At 37.4% G+C, this 18,521-nt stretch overlaps 1 protein-coding gene across 2 annotated transcripts in view; it reads right to left on the bottom strand.

Moving 5' to 3' along the window:
- The window catches only part of CDH18 (cadherin 18), a 401,281-nt gene that overhangs the window by 321,104 nt on the left and 61,656 nt on the right, over nt 1-18,521 (bottom strand). The gene's annotated exons all lie outside the window — the stretch shown is intronic.

Raw genomic sequence — 18,521 nt, 5'->3', positions numbered from 1 at the left:
AATTAAAACAGGATTACTCCATTCTGCTGTGTATTTTGGATTAAAGTTGCTTGATAAATTCAGTTACAATGAGGATACCCTAGGAAATAATTGCGTGAGACTTTTAATAGAGTGGCAGATTGAATATTCACACCTTTGAAATACTCCTTGAGGCTGCTTTAATTGTGGTGACAATCGACAAGAACTTATCAGAACACAGTGTTGTTAGAAATGCCAGGGAAAGAGGACAGACTGGGATAATCATAGGAACAGCATTCAAAAAAGAAAAAGCAAAGAAAATCAACGATCTGTCAGCAAAGAGAAAATATTCACAAAGCTTATTCTTAAGGTAATAGTTCTTATACTGTTAACTGCTCACAACAATTTTCGAAGGATCTATAGAGACTTAAAATTCAACATATTTTTAAATTTTTAAAGTGGCATAATTTGTATGGAAATGGAGAAATTTAGCAAATTAATTTGTGATGATTAAAATCTCATTTAGTATTGTGATTGGAAAGATTATTTCTGTGAAATGCTAGCAGTTTTAAAATATTTTTATGTGTCTGTAAACTGTTGCTGCTGAGAATACAGTAGAAATCATCTAACTGCTTGTTTCTCAGATGATAGATCAGGAAATGATGTTTCTGTTTCTGTTAACGCGAGGCTGACAGAAATGGATTCATTAGCTCTTAACATATCTTTCATGTTTTTTCTTATCTTGAGACTATTAGAAAAAGCATACATAAAAAAACTGTTACAACCAATTGCTGTCAATCTCAGAAGATTCTTAAATGTAATTGGGTATCAGCCTGCACAAGTTAGAAACAAGACCCCTCCACCTGTCGCCTTATACAAAAATCAGCTCTAAATGGATCTTGGACATAAATCTATGACCAGAAACCATGATATTATTAGAGGAACTCATAGGAAACACTCAACAAAATACTGTCATTGTTAACGACCCCTTAGGAAAGTCACCAAAAGCACTGGCTGTCAAAGCCAAAATAAACAAATGGAGCTACATCAAACCAAGGAGCTGCTATACAACAAAAATATTCAACAAAGAGAAGAAGCAACCAACAGAATAGGAGAAAAATCTTTACACACTACACAACAGATGGGGACTAATACACATGCTTCATCAAACAGCTTCAGCAGCCCAACAGCAGCAAAGCAAGCATCCCTGTTGAGAAATGAACAGAGGAAATGAGCAGGCTTTTCAGAAGAACAAATTCAAATGGCTAATAGGCATATGAAAAAAAAAATTTTCAGGCTCCCTAGTTATTAGGTGAATAAAGAAAAATACACATACTGAAATTCCACCTAACTCCCGTGAGACTGGCCTGTATTCAGAACTCTGCTTACGTCTGCTGCCATAAATGTGAGGGAAAGTGAGCCTACTCCACTAGTGGTAGAAGTGAGGGATGCAGCAGTCACTTCGGTAGTCAGAATGGAGACTAGTAAGGCAACCGAAGTTTGATCTATCACATGACCTAGCTATCCCACTCCTGGGATTATATCCAAAGGCAGTGAAATCTGCATATGAGAAAGTGACCTAAAACTCCACATTTATAGCAGCATAATTTACAATATCAAAAATATGAAGCCAACCCAGATGCCCATCGAAAGAGGAATGGATAAAGAAATTGCGGTACATCTATTCCATGGAATAGTACTCAGCCATTAAAAAGACTGATCTTCTATTTGCAACAAAATAGTCAAAATTGGAGACCATTATGCTCAGTAAAATCAGTCCATCTCAAAAGGATATATAGCATATGTTCTGATATATAGCAACATTCATGCAAGTTGCAAATTTAATAGATACATAGGTAAACATGTATAAACATATATTCTTGTGGATGTACTTCATAATGGAGACAAGAATTCTGGGAAGTAAAGACATGTTGCAGTATGCATCTCTACTCCTTTTATTAAAAGCAAGCCTCTCAATGAAATTAATACACCTTGATAAGGCGATGCTAGAGTTTCCATGATCGCCAACCCTTGTAATGTCAAAATAGGCATACAAAGCAGAATGTTGGGCTTGTGACTGCGGCTGAAGGACTGTACTATTATAGTAAAATGTGGAGAACTGGTGTGGGGAAAGACTGAGGAGGGCGGTGGGGAGTTAGATGGGGATATTCTTATACCTAGAAGACTGTATCATGGAAAATAACAATAAAGATTGAACAAAAAGTAAAGAGTAATAACCAGATGCTATCAAACTCAGAAGATTCATTAACAGAAAGGGAGAGGTAGAAAAAGAATTACCTGGATCATTTACATTGAGATGTGAGTGAATGCAAGTACTGAGTCGGTTCTTATGTGTTTGAATGTGTATAATCTCATTTTAATGCACGTACATTCCCAGTGCATAATTTTTATGTGTCTATTTTTTGAAATGTCTGTTGAACCTTCTATCTACTCTATCATCACATTTACATTTATAATTATCAAAATTTGAGAAAAACAAACTTATGTGAGGAAAGTTTTTGTTAATTTTGCAATTGCAAAGTATAGTTTGATCCATTCTCATAGTTCTCATTGTTTTAATATTCTTTCTTTTTATTTTACCTCCAACACTGTACTGCTATGCTTTTTTTCTCCTATAGGGTAGGTACAGATGTGGATACAGTATCTTACAGTTACTCTGAATAATATTATAAATTTGTGTTTATGTGGTTTTCCTTGAGAACAATTTTAACGTAGCTGAAGTTTTCACCGTTTTGTTTGCAACCAAATATTTCCTTCCCAGAGTAAAAAAAACGTGTGTATGGTGTTGCTGATTCAATGAAATCATGCTTAGTGATATGACGTTGAATTTTCCTTCATAAAAAATAAATTTGTGAAAAACTTCAAAACAATTAAGATGAGCCAATGTTCCAGAGTAAAAGCTCATGTCTGAGGTGGCATGCTTGGCTTTCAGTGATTGCCTGCCACAGTGATTATGTAGAAGTGTGATTTACCTTGGACCACTAGAAGAAGGTGATATGGTTGAGAAGTCCCTGGGTTGTGTGAGTTTATGTAGCAAGACAAGTTTGACACTCTCGTGTTCTACCTCTTACACTACCAACGCCTGCTGCTCAACGGAACATCAAGAAGGTCCTGGCTAGATGCTGGAACTTGGATGCTAGGCTTCCCACATTCCACATACAAGAGTCAATAAGTATAAGGAAAAAAACTGAAGGGGAACAGGAAGAGACAGAAGAAAAAGTTTGTGAGAAAGAAATAATTATATTCATGAAGTAACTTATTTGAATACTCTCTTTTTCTTCTTTTAGATTTACTTATTTTTTATTGGAAAGTCAAATAAACAGATGGAAGGAGAGACAGAGAGGAAGATCTTCGATGTGATGGTTCACTCCTCAAGTGACAGACAACAGCTGAGCTGAGCCAACTGGAAGCCAGGAAGCAGGAGCCTTTTCCAGGTCTCCCATGCAGGTTGCAGGGTCCCAAGGCTAGGGGCCATCCTCGTTTCCTCAGGGCACAATCAGGGAACTGGATGGGAAGCAGGGCTGCCAGGATTAGAACTGGTGCCCATGTAGGATCCTGGCATGTACAACGCAAGGACTGTAGCCACTAGGACACTGCGCTGGGCCCTGAATACTCTCATTCTTCTTTCAATGCCCAGGAAGCTGTTACTTACTCAGATACACAAAGGAACTAATTAATACTACTGTTTATATGTTGCAAGGTTATTACCTCACGTAAAGCAATTTGTCCGTCTTGGTTTTATTATCATGTAGAAGCATCTATTTTCTGGATGATCAGTGATTTTGGACTAAACTTGTCTTTGAAAATATCTCAAATGCACTCCTATGCTCATAGCAGCACAATCAGTAATTGCAAAAACATGGAAACAACCAAAATACCCATCAACAGAGGATTGGATAAGAAAGCTATGGTTCATCTACTCCATGGAATACTACTCAGCTATTAAAAAAACCAAAATGCAGTTCTTTGTGGCCAAATGGGCCAAACTGGAAACCATAATGCTAAGGGAAATGAGCCAATCACAAAAGGTTAAATACCACATGTTTGCCTTAATTTAAGATGATATGATGTTATGTATAACATGTTATGTTATGTTATATGTTGTGTATAAACTACAATTGAAATGTAAGTGAGGTGGTCACAGAAGGTGGCTAGGAACTCGCATTTACTTGTAACATATTGGTTACTCATTACTATGTCAATTAATTCCATAATGATGTAAATTGTTGCTGATGGTATGTTGGAGCTTTCAATTGACTGGGATGATACTCTGCTGGCTCTGTCTTCAGACCAGAGAGGGTATACCTAAGAAGCCGTTGAACTTGACTGGACAATAAGATGCTGGACTCTATGTTTGGTATACGCTTGCAATGGGGGAATCTCAACTGAACTTGAGCTGTGGTTATGCAACAAGGTGGAGGAATCCACCATGGTGGGAGGGTTTGGGGAGGGGTGGGGGGAACCCAAGTACCTATGAAACTGTGTCACATAATACAATGTAACTAATGAAGTAAAAATAATAAATAATTTAAAAAAATGAAGTATTGAACACTAGCATTCAGTAATGGCTAAATAAATTGGGTGTCTCCATCCAGTACCCACAACAGAGCTGGCCATATAGCAGAAACTAGGCAAAAGCTTGCTGAGTGTAAAAAAGAGGGTGAACAATAAATACTTAATATGGGAGGGATTTGCACAAGAGGCAATGTAATTGCTTGTCTGAACACAGGAATGGGATTCAGGGCTATTTGGTGGTTTTATATGTAACTGTGCAATTAAAGATATTTGGTCAACCTAAAAAAAAAAAAAGAAAATATCTCAAATGGTATTACACATAATACTTGGCTCAAATACTAAGACAGTTTTGGAAATCAGCAATTATATTAGCATTCAAATCATTACAATTGACTGGAAATGTATTTGGATATCCTACAGTCACACACAGAATAACAAATTATCCATAGATAGGCAGATATATAGCTGTGAATGTGGATCAGTTCAGAAACCCCTACTCCCAGAATATCTAAGTTCTCATATGCATACAATTATCATATTCTGTTTCATGCATTTATGTACTTTTACTTACTTGATTTTGAGTAACTAAACACACTACTTTGTGAAAACATTATTTTTGAATTGATTATTGATCCACTGTTGACTACTTCTTCTAAGAAAGTCTTGTGAATAAGTTTTCACATTGTTGTTTTGGGATCCTGGGCCAAAATACTGAAGCATCTAAGTGTCCTTCTAAGTACATAAAACAATGAAATGACATTCCAAATTAACAGGCATAGAATCATGCTTATGTATTTAAAGTAGATATCAAATGAAAGAGTAAACCTACAAAATAAGTGTAATGAAAATTTAGACCCATTCTCTTTGAAACCGCACGGTGGGTTTATGTTGTTAACATTGGGCAGAGCTATAAATGACACTATGATAGCAGGAGAGTTACACACTTCCACATAAGAGTGTTTACACTCTTTCAACACAATCTTACTTTTAGACAATAATATTGTCAACTTTGTGTTGATTTCATGTACAATTTCTACCCTGCAATGCTCCACAGGTCATGCTGAGTATCCGCACAGAAGGACCACATGGTTATACTCATGAATTCCTTAGAAAATGTACTGCGTTGGATTGAATAACACTTTATCCCTATGGAAAGATTAAGTTTTTATTCTAAAACCTAAGCTACAGAGAGAGAGAGAATGCTCTTCCATCTGCTAATTCACTCTACAAATGGCCTCACTAGTCAACATTGAGCTAGACTGAAACCAGGAACCTGGCATTCCCTCTGTGTCTTACATGTTGGTAGCAGTGGCCCAAGCATTGTGCAGTCTCCCTCAGGTTTTCCACTCCATTGCATCACAATGCTTGCCCAAAGATTCCATGAATTTTTGTTATTGGTTTATTTTTATTGACTTATTTTATGATACGTAACTATTTCATAGACATCATAAGTCACTAAAAATAGGAAACCTATAGATTACACAATTTCAATGATTCAAGTTATCAACCATAATTGAGTATTTCTGATTGTGCTAGATCTTTACCACTAACAATAATGGTGACCCTGATGTTCTGCCCTTGGCACTGTGGTTCATACTCCCCCACTCCAGATAAACTGATATTCCAGCAAAATTATAGAGGAGATAGTAGAAGACCTTATGAAAAACATGATGTAGTCATCTGCTGTATTTCATGTTGCCTCTTTATGAGTATATAATCTTAAATTTCAAAACTCTTTTATAAATCAGAGTAGAAGATTCCTTTACAAAACATTTTTTTTAGTTTAGAAATTGCTTTACACATATATAAAACTTGGCATGTTGTACTTGACAACCATCATAACCCAACCATAACCTCTTGCTATCCTTTATGTAGTACTGTCCAGACAAATTGTCATGCTGCTCAGCTGAACAAGACTGATGACACAGCACACCGCCAGTGCAGGGCTTAGGTGAATATACCCCTACAATGGACTTCAGAATCCTCAAATCGCTTCCCTAGGTGGAGATGGCAATAACTCCTCAAAGATTTTGATTTACAAGCCATGAAATGTCAAAATAAAACTCCAAACATGAAGGACTATCTCAAAAAAAATCCAATAAACACTTTCTCCTGAATATAGTTTATGTGGCCATTTGTAGTTAGGAAAGGAGAGTTGTTTTTAAAAATCTGAAGAAAAATAAGGAACGTGGAAGTTTTCTAGTGTAAGGAGAAAAACAATGTTTAGAAACGTTCTTGTTCTACAGAAAAGGCGTTGTGGAGTCTTGAAATTTGGAGTGGCCACATTTGAACTTGAAGTAAATTGGCTTTAAATTTGGGAGAATTATATAGAAAATAAAATCAAAATTCTGCCATGCTATTTTTTCTTGCTCTTTCATAAGACTGAATTTATTTTTAAGTGACATGTCAACTATTTCAATACTGCAAAACAATGTGTTCATTGCATTGAAGTTCTATTTTCAGTCACATAAAATGATAGGATACTTTTTCAACTCTAAAAAGATGAAACCTGTTGATTTGCAACAGGATGAATGATATTATATTAATTGAAATAAGAAAAACTGAGAAAGACAAAGTAGCAAATGATCTCATTCATATATGGAATATTTTTAAAAAGTTGAGATATATATATATATATATATATATATTTCACAGGGTACTGAGCTATAATTAGGCATTATTAGAGGGTATCTCCCTCAAGAAGATAACAGTAATGAGAGTGAACTACATACTTTTAAAAAGATACAAACGCTATTAGAAATTTTGATTTTTTTTTCATATGAAGAAATTAAATAAAATGTGAAGGGACTTTTTTTATTCCCATTGGATATTGTATATCCACCATATTTTAAAATATCAGGTGTTACCTGTAACTGCACACAACTTTTGTATCAGTTAAAACCAGCGAAAAAGGTCAGCAACGTGAAATAGCAAAACGTTTCATATGGTCATGGATAGTTATTGGGGAAGCAACACATAAGATTGTTCATGTCTTCTATTTTGTCAAAGTTTTGAAGGACTGCAAAGACTTGCATAATTGCTTCTGCCTCACCAGGATCACATCTCTATAAAAATGAGGGGGAGTTCAAAACGGGAGAAAACCAGGCATATTCAACCTCACGTTTAAAACAGCAAAGTCATAATGCTTCCTTTGTGTATACAACATGCAAAGAACATATGATGTACAACGAATTCATTGGACAAAAAAGAAACCAGTAGGCCAAAAAAAAATGTTCAAGTTTATCCTTTCTTAAATTTCTTGTGTAACAGGTCCAGAAGCACTATGTATATCAGTCTGGGCTGTTACCACAAATTAGCATACGTAAGACTGGCTGGAGTGGAGTTGCCCATTGTGGCAGGTGGGTTAAGCTGCCATTTGGAACACTGGCATACCATAGAGAAGTTGGTTCAAGAACTGAGCTGCTCCACTTCTCATCTAACCTGCTACTAATGTACTAGGAAGCAGCAGAGGACAGCTTAGGTACAGCCCCTGCAATCATGTGAAAGAACAAGAAGATGCCAGGTCCAGGTTTCAAACTGGGCCACGCCTGGCCAAGGCCACTTCAGCAATTTGGGGAATGAATCAATAGAAGGAAGAGTCTCTCTCTATTTCTCAGTCTGTAACTCTGTCTTTCAAATAAATAAAGCTTTAAAAAAAATGCTGGATGGGGTAATTTACACAGCAAACCTTTTAAAGATTTATATATTTTTATTGCAAAGTCAGATATATAGAGAGGAGGAGAGGCAGAGAGGAAGATATTCTATCCGCTGATTCACTGCCCAAGTAGCTGCAACAGCCGGAGCTGAGTCTATCCGAAGCCAGGAACCAGGAGCCTCTTCCAAATCTCCCAAGTGGGTGCAGAATACCAAGGCTTTGGGCCATCCTTGACTGCTTTCCCAGGCCACAAGCAGGGAGCTGGATGGGAAGTGGGGCCACCGGGATTAGAACTGGCACCCATATGGGATCTAATTGCATTAAATGTGAGGATTTTAGCTGCTAGGCTACCACGTCAGGTCCTACACAGCCCACCTTTACTTCTTAGAGTTATATAAGGTTGTGAGTTCAGTATGAAGTATGGGCAGCCTCTCTCTTCTGAGGACACACTTCCTGATGTACAATCAGCTTCTTGTAGCCTCACAAAGTGTGTAGAAGACAGACCGAGACACTTTCTTATGTCTCTCCATGTAAAGGCATTTTCCCAAAATCAGGACTGCAAACACAGCAGTTAATTATCTGAAAAACGACCCTAGTTACAAACAAATTCTTCCTGGAGAAATAGGATCCAATATGATTTTGAGGGAGATGTGAGAGAAATATTCATTTCATATAAGTGTACATATATAAACATATACAAAGATGTGTACATGTGCATACATATTCATGTTAGATTTGATCTTGTATACGATCCTTAATCTCCCCTACATCTCAGCCTCTGCTCAACTTCTTTAGGATAATAGTAATATTTCCCCTTTAGGCCTCTTATTAAGTTCTCTTTAGTATTCTTAACACCTTTGACACAGAAAAGTTGAAAGTGCATTAAGATCATCTTCACTGAGTAATCAAAGCACTCTATGATTAACTGTGAAGTGATATAATGTACAGAATTTCATTAAGATGACTCATTAGGAACACTAACATAGCCCTGGAGGTTATACAAATACAGTCAACTGGCTAACATGGCTGGAATATCAACCTACTGTCAAATTTGTACAGGAGCTGCTCTAAGGTAACAAAAATGTTGTGACCCCAAAATAATCAAGTGTTAATTAAAAGTTTTGAAAGTGACTGAGTTCAAGATTTTGAACACTAGCTGGTTTTGAGAATAAAATGGAATCATTGTATAGATCTGGGAAGTTTCTGGAAGAAAAACAAATTACAGATGCTAAATATATATATATATACATATATACATACATATACATATACATATACATATACATATACATATACACCTGTTCAGTAGGAGGAAGGGAAGGGGAAGAGAAAAGGGAAAGCAAGTGAATCAGAAGAATAATACAGGGTCATTGTCACGGAACAAAAGTTCGGGTCATCATTTGTGATGTTGGAATCTTAGAGTGTCATTTTGAAGTCTCAGCTCCTCTGCCTTTGCTCCAGGTCTCAACTAATATTTTTGGAAACAATGGTTGAAGTTCTTGCGTCTCTACTATCCATGTGGAAGATGAAGATGGAGGGCCTGGCTCCTGACACGAGCCTGGTGCGAACCTGGCCTTTGAAGGCATTCGGAGAACAGAGGATGAAAGACTGTGTGTGCTTGCAATGTGCATGTGTGTTTGAGTGTGTTTGCCTATGTTCACCTCTCAAAGAAACAGAGGAAAATGGGGAAGGGGAAGAGGACAAGCAGGAACAGGGAAGGGGGGACAGGGGCAAAGCAAAAATTAGATGGACTGTATGGAGATAAAATGATACGCAATTTACAACTTACACTCAATGAAGGGAAATCTTCCCTGGATTAATACAAGCAAATTGGATCTCTCCTTTGTAAAATTGTTCCTTTCAACATGCTTTTTGTCTAGTATTACATATGTGATATTGCATTAAAATCTTTACCATATTCAATTTGTTCACACTTGGGTATGGATTTCCTAAATGAGATTTCCTTTGTAATTGCCAGTATCAAGTTCTGTGCTTCCTCCAAAATAGGTGGTTAGTAAATATTTACTCATTAATTGATTAAACAATTGAAAGAAGATAAGTACACTTTCTACTTCATTTCTCAGCCAGAGTAATTATTTGTATCTTAATCTATAATTCATAATTTACAAATGAACCATTATTTTGAAGCATACAATAGGTTTTGAATTACTGATTCAAGCACAAAGATTATGAAGAAAAACAGATGTAGTAACTTCCAATGTACTGAAATTTCTGATATTTTTAAAGGATTGGATTTTTTTTAAGGCAGAATTACAGAGACAGAACTTCTTCACGTGTTGGTTCGATCTCCAGATGTCAGCAGCAAGCAGTCCTGGGCAGTGGAAAGCCAAACAATATGTCACACAATGATGAGACTCAGGGAACCTCATATTTAGATCTTCATTTTAATTTTGAAATACTTTAGTGCTCCAGGCCATTGCATTGAGATGTAAATAAATATGAGACAGAGGTTGTAGCTATAGTTGGTCACAAATCACACGATGTACAAAGTGCAACAGTATTTTCATCTCTTTTAACTCTTTTAAACGAAATAGTATCCTAATACTAGTAATACTAGGAATATAACTTAAAAAAAGATCAACAAATCTACATCTTGCAAATAAAACTAAATTTCATCAAATATTTAGAGTGAAACATCAATAAAATCAACATTGAGATACTGGCAAAGATGTTGATATTTAGCTAAAATATTCAGTCTCCTCCCAGATGTCTGGCACCAGATAAGGAAAACAAAGCACTTTGTGAATAAACAGAAGCTCAATTACACCAAAATGCCGTTTTCCTACTGATTTCCAATTTTCTTTTTAAGAGAGGATATAATCATGTGTTGGGTGATTGCGGGGATTAACAATCCTGGCTTCCAAGAACAGGATAACATAGTAAATGCAGTAGCCACTTTAACAAAGATTAAATCAAGTGACCCTGAAAGTTTTAGTTTTGTGCCGGAAGTGACACAGATTTTGACATAACCCAAAATAAAACTTGTGATCTACCAATGGCTTGTTAATACCTACCACGACGCGCATTTCCATTGAAAATACATTTTAAATTATTTGCAAGATAACATTCTTACCTATCTACAAAGATCATGTATTGCCTTAGAATATTATTAACCTTGATTAACATATAATTTTCAAATATGCTCAACTTTACAACTTGATGAATTTCATTCAATTTCTAACTAAAGCAGTAACTTCTATAAGTAAACAATGAGAACATATCCATTAAATTAAAAGACAAGATATGGTTTCGTGTCGACTAAGCATGTAACTCATAATTTTTGGATGAAAAAAGTTTTCTTCTCTACTTATTTAAAATCATTTTTGACTCTTGAGAAAATATTTAAGCCATTGTTTCTATTTTTCAATTAATCAATGTTTGTTCCTGTTTGTTCCTATGAGGAAAAAAATCGTATTCAATATATCACTCAAAGAAACAATATTGCTTGTCAGTGTAATATGGTATTTGTTTGAATCCTATGTCTCTTATTGTTGAATATAATAAACTAGATTTTGGAAAACTGCTTTCTAACACAATATTTCAATGATTTTATTCAATGAGAAAAAAATTTGAGTGCAATAAAGCTCTGTAATAAAACATGCCTATCTACTTAGGAATAGATCTAAAAATTAACTTCCTCTTCTCAACCACACACACAACTTGTATCTGAAAAAGAGGTTTTTGGTGTTGTTGTTCTCCCCCCTCCTCAGGGCAAGCTCTGATTTAGGGCACACATGCCACGTTGGAGTGCCTTGGTTGATTTTGCTTTATTGCTTTCCTTTTTAGGGGCTGTTTAATGAGTAAGTAACAGAGACTAGTACGTTCAGATGTGGAGACACAATGCAGTAAGCATCTCTACTTCCAAATCAAAATGGAATCCCAATGAAACTGTTACATATATCTTGACAACGGAATGCTGGACTCTCTGCGATTATCCATTCCTACAGTGTCAGAATACATTTAAACAGCCAAATGATACACTTATCACTGTTCATGAAAGACAATACTATTTAAATGATATACAGGAATAAGTTTGAGTGTGGCAATGGGCAGGGTGGATGATTTCAGAAGGGAAGGGAAACCTCAAAGCCTTTGGAAACATATCATCAAATTAAACAAGCAATCAAACTCATTCTCACTCTCTCCCTCTCTCTCTCCTGCTGCTGCTGCCAAGTCCAGCTTCCAGATAAGGGAAGATCCAGACGGTGTTTCCAGAGTCCATACTACTCTTTTGAGGCCACAGATTGAGTTCCCGGTTCATTGACTCCACCTGGCCAAGGCCAGCCTGCTGCAGCCAGTTCAGAGTGACCTACAGTGTGAGAGGTGTACATCTCATCCTATTCCTTTCAAATAAGCACAAAGAAAGCTTAAAAGTTGCAAATAATCTCAAAAATTTTATTATTATTCTCATGTATGTTAATTTTTGCTAAAGTTATTATGTTTTATTGGATGCTTATGTAAGACCATAACTTTGCAAACCCTGCGGTCAACCATAGGTTGAATGTTTTTCCATTCAGACCCATCTCCTAGTTCCATTCTGTTCATTTTCAAGTTGTATCGTAATGCATTAAATGACTTCCCATCCTACCAGAAACTTCATTGAACTGGCAACTAATTGCCATTTACTTGACAGGATGGATGTACATTTTTAGGTTAAAACTTTCCAAATGCTGCATTGTAATTGTATCTTTCATTGGAGAAGTAAATGTGCATTTTAGTAATATAATTATTAAAAAATGTGGTTTGCTATTCATAATCTGAGAACTATCTTGCTTATAATAAGAGTATCACTATTAAAGGGAAAAAAAATTCCAGGCTGCTGCAGCTGAGAAGGGCTGACAAAGTGAAAAGGCTGATGGAGAATGCTTTTATGTAACACAGTGTCTTTTCAGTGAATCTCAGGGTGGTATGTCAACCTTTCAGTACAACACAGATTAATAATTCAAAATGGAATGTATCTTCCAGTATCTTCAGGCACCTGCCAAATACAGATTTGCAAATCCATAACTGAGCCTGCTAATTTCCACCTTAGGCAGGACCTATAAAACACCCAACTAGGAAGGTTACAATGGAAACTATGGAAATGCAAGAGATCCTGACAATTGACAGGACAGAAATGTTGCTACAGAAAACAAGACAGACAACCAGCTGCTTGAATACCATTGCCCAAACTCAAACAAAAGCACAGTTCCAGTTCAAAACACAAAAGAGGATCTATAGTAATTTAAAAAACCAACGCAGTAATAGAATAGACAGATCTGAAATACGCCAGTAGGATCTGCTTATTTCCTGTCACAGCGTTTGATATCAAACACATGTGACTGAATTAGAACTAAGCATTAACACCTGCTGAAGTTAGGGTTTGGCATTACTTGCAGTTCGTGTATGGGGTGGGAGTGTTCCTGTGTGAGTGTTCATGACTCAACGGAATGAGAACGCGCTTTCGGCAATACTGCACGTCATTCAATGAGGCGTCTTGCTCCTCGTTTCTCTGTGGCCTGGGAATGCCACAGCTTTGCCTTCTTCACCAAGTTCCCATTAACTCCCAGTATGATCCATAAATGATTCACCTTGCTCAACCGCCACAGGTTGGCTGGAGGGCTGAGCCGAGGCTGTGAGCCAGACTAAGGCAGAAACATGAGAACTCGAGGGTTCCATCATCAGCACTCACACCACACCTGGCCTGACTGAGCGTGGGACACTGTCATTACCCCTCATCAGTCACAGCTGAACTCATTTATTTTTCTCCCGAGACAACAATGTGCATCTATATGTGTTCACACAGACACACACCTCAGGAAAATGGCAGTGGAATAGGGAGGAATGCCAGGAAAGACTGGTGAACATCTTAGGAAACAAAGGAAGCTACCATAGGATCTCTGAACACTCACAATGTCAAATGATTTTGTTTAGCTAAAAGGAAAGGTTATGATAGAGACCACCTTTGATTAAAATAATAATGGCAAAAGAGCACACATTCCAACTGATAAAGGCATAATTCATCAGTTCTTAACTAATCTATATTCTTGTCTCATAGTATCCTCAGATAAAACAGACCAAAACACAAAAGAGAAAACCAGTCTGCTTCTAAGAACTGCCTACAAAAAGGCTGTCACAAATGAATATATTTGCTCAAATTTCTAGTATCCATGGTGCTTATTTCAATAACTCAACGCCTTAGAAATATCTTTTGAGCAAATCTTGCATCTGTGTTGCTACATCATGTGCCCATTCATTAAAGCAATTATTTCCTGTAACATTCATTAAACTGTTGCCTGTCAAATAACAAAGTGAAATTTCCCTATTTTTTAGCCCTCTGATTTTGCAATACATTATAGCATTGCTCTACTTGCTTGACAATTTATTTGCAATGCTATCAAATGGCCTCTTCTGAGGTACATCAGATTTCTATTATCTTTGGCTAGAAGAGTTTATAAAACCAACATTTGTAATCTCATTTTGAAGGAAGATTGCAAAATACCACATGGGAAGTCAGCATTAAAAATATCAGAAAAGCTATATTTGGAATAATAGAAATTGTCCATTTTATCATAGAACTTGCAATGCATATTATATATGTAGGAATTAAGTCGAAGAACCTTTTTTAAAAAGTAAATGTTAACATTGTTTACCGTTACTACAGACTTAGCGTTACTCTTGTTCCCAAGCATCAGTCTGAGGCCTTGCCCCTCCGGCTTTTCCCTGGTGAACAGTTAAACAATTTGGTTCACTTTACGTAAGTGCCCTATTCCCCTTGTTTCTAAGACACAGTGGCCTCAGATCAGGCATGGATATTTTGAGAAAAAAAAAAAAAAAAGAAACTCATACTTAGGTATATACAAATATGCCTGCAGATATAACATACGTAAGGCACTATATAGAAAGTAGAGAATGGAATTAAAAGTTGAATTTATTTTTCTACTAGAGACCCAGAAGGATCTCCTGGCTTTGGATCAGCTCAGCTCCAGCGATGGCAGTCACTAGGGGAGTGAATGGACAGATGGAAGATCTTCCTTTCTGTCTCTCCTGCTCTGTTTTGCAATAAAAATAAGTAGATGTTTTAAAAAAGGCCTTTTTGTCTTTAAAGGACTCCTATTGGGTACGTATTTTGTGGAGATAAGCCACAGAGCATTGAGGGGAGAGTCAGGAAAGAACATCCCCTTGTTTGCAATGCGTGGAGAGCAAAGAAGGCAGCATCAGGCCCATCAGGCCTTCTGGCAAGAACAGAGGCTCAAGCATAGAAATAAACAGTGAAGTTGATAACGTTTCCACATCTGAGACAAAGGACGTAGCTGTCAATACTGCATGCCTAACTGAACTGAAGTATGGCTAACAGCATGGTGAGTGCCAACGGCAAGCCAACAGCTGAAGTACCTGCAGATAACAAACTCCCGCTCTGCAGCGACTTCCCTGAACATCTCAGCAAGCCGGGCTCAACTAAGTCAGTCTATGTATATGGAGAGAGAGAGAGGAATATAGGTATGTATCAACATTGATATATATTGAAAGCTGGAGGCTATAACCTTTCTTGAAATTCTTATTTCTTATGAGGCAGTTAGCTCTAGGACTTTGTTTTGTTTTAGAGAAATAAAAAAGAAAATCGGGAAGACTTGATTTTTTTTCTCTCCTGCTTTGTCTCTTACTAGGTTCAGAAAGGTCTTTGAATAATGAAAAGAATTTTTCAGAATAATTACAATATAAAAACCATGACGGTTTGGGGTTGATTCCTAGGAATTTGGAATTGGGAAATAAAGTCTGTTTAAACTCAGAAATTGTGTAGGATGCTACTTGAGAAGCAATTTCTCAATATCATTCATTCATATTTTTAAACAATGTAGATTGAAATTTTCACATAGATACAGGATATGTCAGTACGACACACACACCATAGATTTATAATCCAGATGCCTTTTACATTGATAGTAAGAGATTCCCCTACTTGGAAGCAAAGGCTTTCTCCTCTGTGGAATACTTAACCACCGAAATAGATCAAACATAAAAATGAATGCTTGCTGATTTTTCTTCTTTTTTCCCCTTTATTTACATAATTCCTAATCAGGGCTCACATTCTGTGATATCTATCACTTCATAAAAATGTGAATTTAGGGCCTGGCGGCATGGCCTAGCGGCTAAGGTCCTCGCCTTGAACGCCCCGGGATCCCATATGGGCACCGGTTCTAATCCCGGCAGCTCCACTTCCCATCCAGCTCTCTGCTCGTGGCCTGGGAAAGCAGGAGAGGACGGCCCAAAGCTTTGGGACACTGCACCCACGTGGGAGACCCGGAAGAGGTTCCAGGTTCCCGGCTTCGGATCGGCGCGCATCGGTCCGTTGCGGCTCACTTGGGGAGTGAATCATCGGACGGAAGATCTTCCTCTCTATCTCTCCTCCTCTCTGTATATCTGGCTGTAATAAAATGAATAAATCTTTAAAAAAAATGTGAATTTAACTAGTCAGCTTATAATTTGGTGGTTATGTGATTTTGGTTGCTTTTTAAAATATTAATATTTCATTAAAAATTGCTTTAGTGGTCCTTAGGGTTCAGTTTGGAACGTGAAGTATAAATCAATTGTTTTCAAATATTCATATCTATTTTACAACCAATGTAGTGACAAAATAATGAAAAAGTACAGAATATGAAATATTGAAAACATATATTTTTGAAAGGTGTATTTATTTTTATTGGAAAGAGGTATACAGGGAGGAGAAGAGACAGAGAGGAAGATCTTCTGTCCGATGATTCATTCCCCAAGTGGTCACATCGGCCAGAGCTGAGCCAGCTCGAAGCCAGGAGCCAGGAGCCTCTTCCAGATCTCTCAAGCCGGTACAGGATCCCAAGGATTTGGGATGTTCTCAACTGCTTTCCCAGGCCACAAGCAGGGAGCAGAATGGAAAGTGGGACCATTGGGATTAAAACTGGCACCCATGTGGGATTCTCGTGCTACCATGCCTAGCCCTGAAAACATATCTTAAGTTTTCACTAATGGAGTCTATTCACCAAAAGGCAAAAGCATAGTTTAACAAAATTAGCTTCTATTTAACGGAAGACTAGCTTGCATGTATATCATTTTATTTTTTTTCTAGTACTTTGAAGTCTTATAATGAAAGGGAAAAATTTTTCTATTCTTATTAATTAGCAATTAGAATTGGGCAAGGTTACTTTGTGGCTCCCCGGTCATTGATTTGAACTGCTCAATTGCTAAAATGTAGTCAATTTTCAAGAAATGTAATGTATATACAGTTAGAGTTTCTATGATAGTATTTTTTTTTGCAAACTTTCATTTTGTCTGTTCTATGGAAACAAAGAAAACTTGCAAGATAGATCTAACTTTTTACCTACATGCTGAGTTTGTTTTCTCTGTTCCTAACTGTCTTTTTCTGCCTTAATTCAAAGTTTCAGAAAAATTGGAGCTACTGTGTAGGAATTCTATAGGTGTGTTGTCTCAAAGGCAACAATCATATTATCATACACTTGCTATCCTGATTAGGATGGAACTAGTCAGAGGTTTCTCATCTAGTTTCCTTTCCAACGGAGCACAGAAAACCCACCCTTGCATTTTCCTTTGTAATTAGGGAGGCACATGCCACAGCCAAAGGCAGAGCGATGTGAGCACATGTTAGATAAGAATGGGAGGAAATTCTTCCACATCAACTAATAGCATTGCTTTGCAAAGTCTGTGCCTCTGCAGAACCTGGAAGCAAAGCTTGAGATGCAGCTGTGCCCAGTGGCAGATGGCTGGACAAGGGAGTCCCTCCATGGGGCAGCTTTCCCACGGGGCAGCACCCATCAGGATTGTAAGGAAATTTTTCATGGATGAAGTCCAGGAGAGAGGGGATTCACTTTTCAACAGCTAGTCAATTTCCTTCAACTCATCAGGCAGCTGTTATATACTAGCCATTGCTCTAGGATATTTATGTTCTCACATGTCAAAACCTATAGCTTGAAAGCCAGATTGTAATATGTGCAACTGAGTTTCATGATGCCTTTTGCATACTTAGGGTGGTCTAGAAACAACACTCAGCCGTGTGTGGTGGCTGCTCGGCGAAAGCCTTTCCTTCCACTCTGCAGCATCCCAGACAGACACTGGCTGGTGTCCACTTCCTTTCCAGCTGCTTTTATATGACCTGCGGAAGCAGTAGAAGCTGGTGCAAGGTCTTAGGACCCTGCAGCCTTGGGAGAGACTCAGAAATACTTCTGGCTCCTGGCTTCAGATTGCCTCAGCTCCAGCTGTTGTGGCCACTTGGGCAGTGAACCAGCAAATGGAATCTCTCTCTCTGTATCTCCTTCTCTCTTTCTGTAAATCTGCCTTTCCAATAAAAACAAATAAATCTCAAAAGCAAAATAAAACAAGG

The sequence above is a fragment of the Ochotona princeps genome, chromosome 23, assembly GCF_030435755.1.
Source record: "Ochotona princeps isolate mOchPri1 chromosome 23, mOchPri1.hap1, whole genome shotgun sequence".
NCBI lineage: Eukaryota > Metazoa > Chordata > Mammalia > Lagomorpha > Ochotonidae > Ochotona > Ochotona princeps.
The sequence above is the reverse complement of the archived record's forward strand: the minus strand, read 5'-3'. Positions and strand labels throughout refer to the sequence as shown.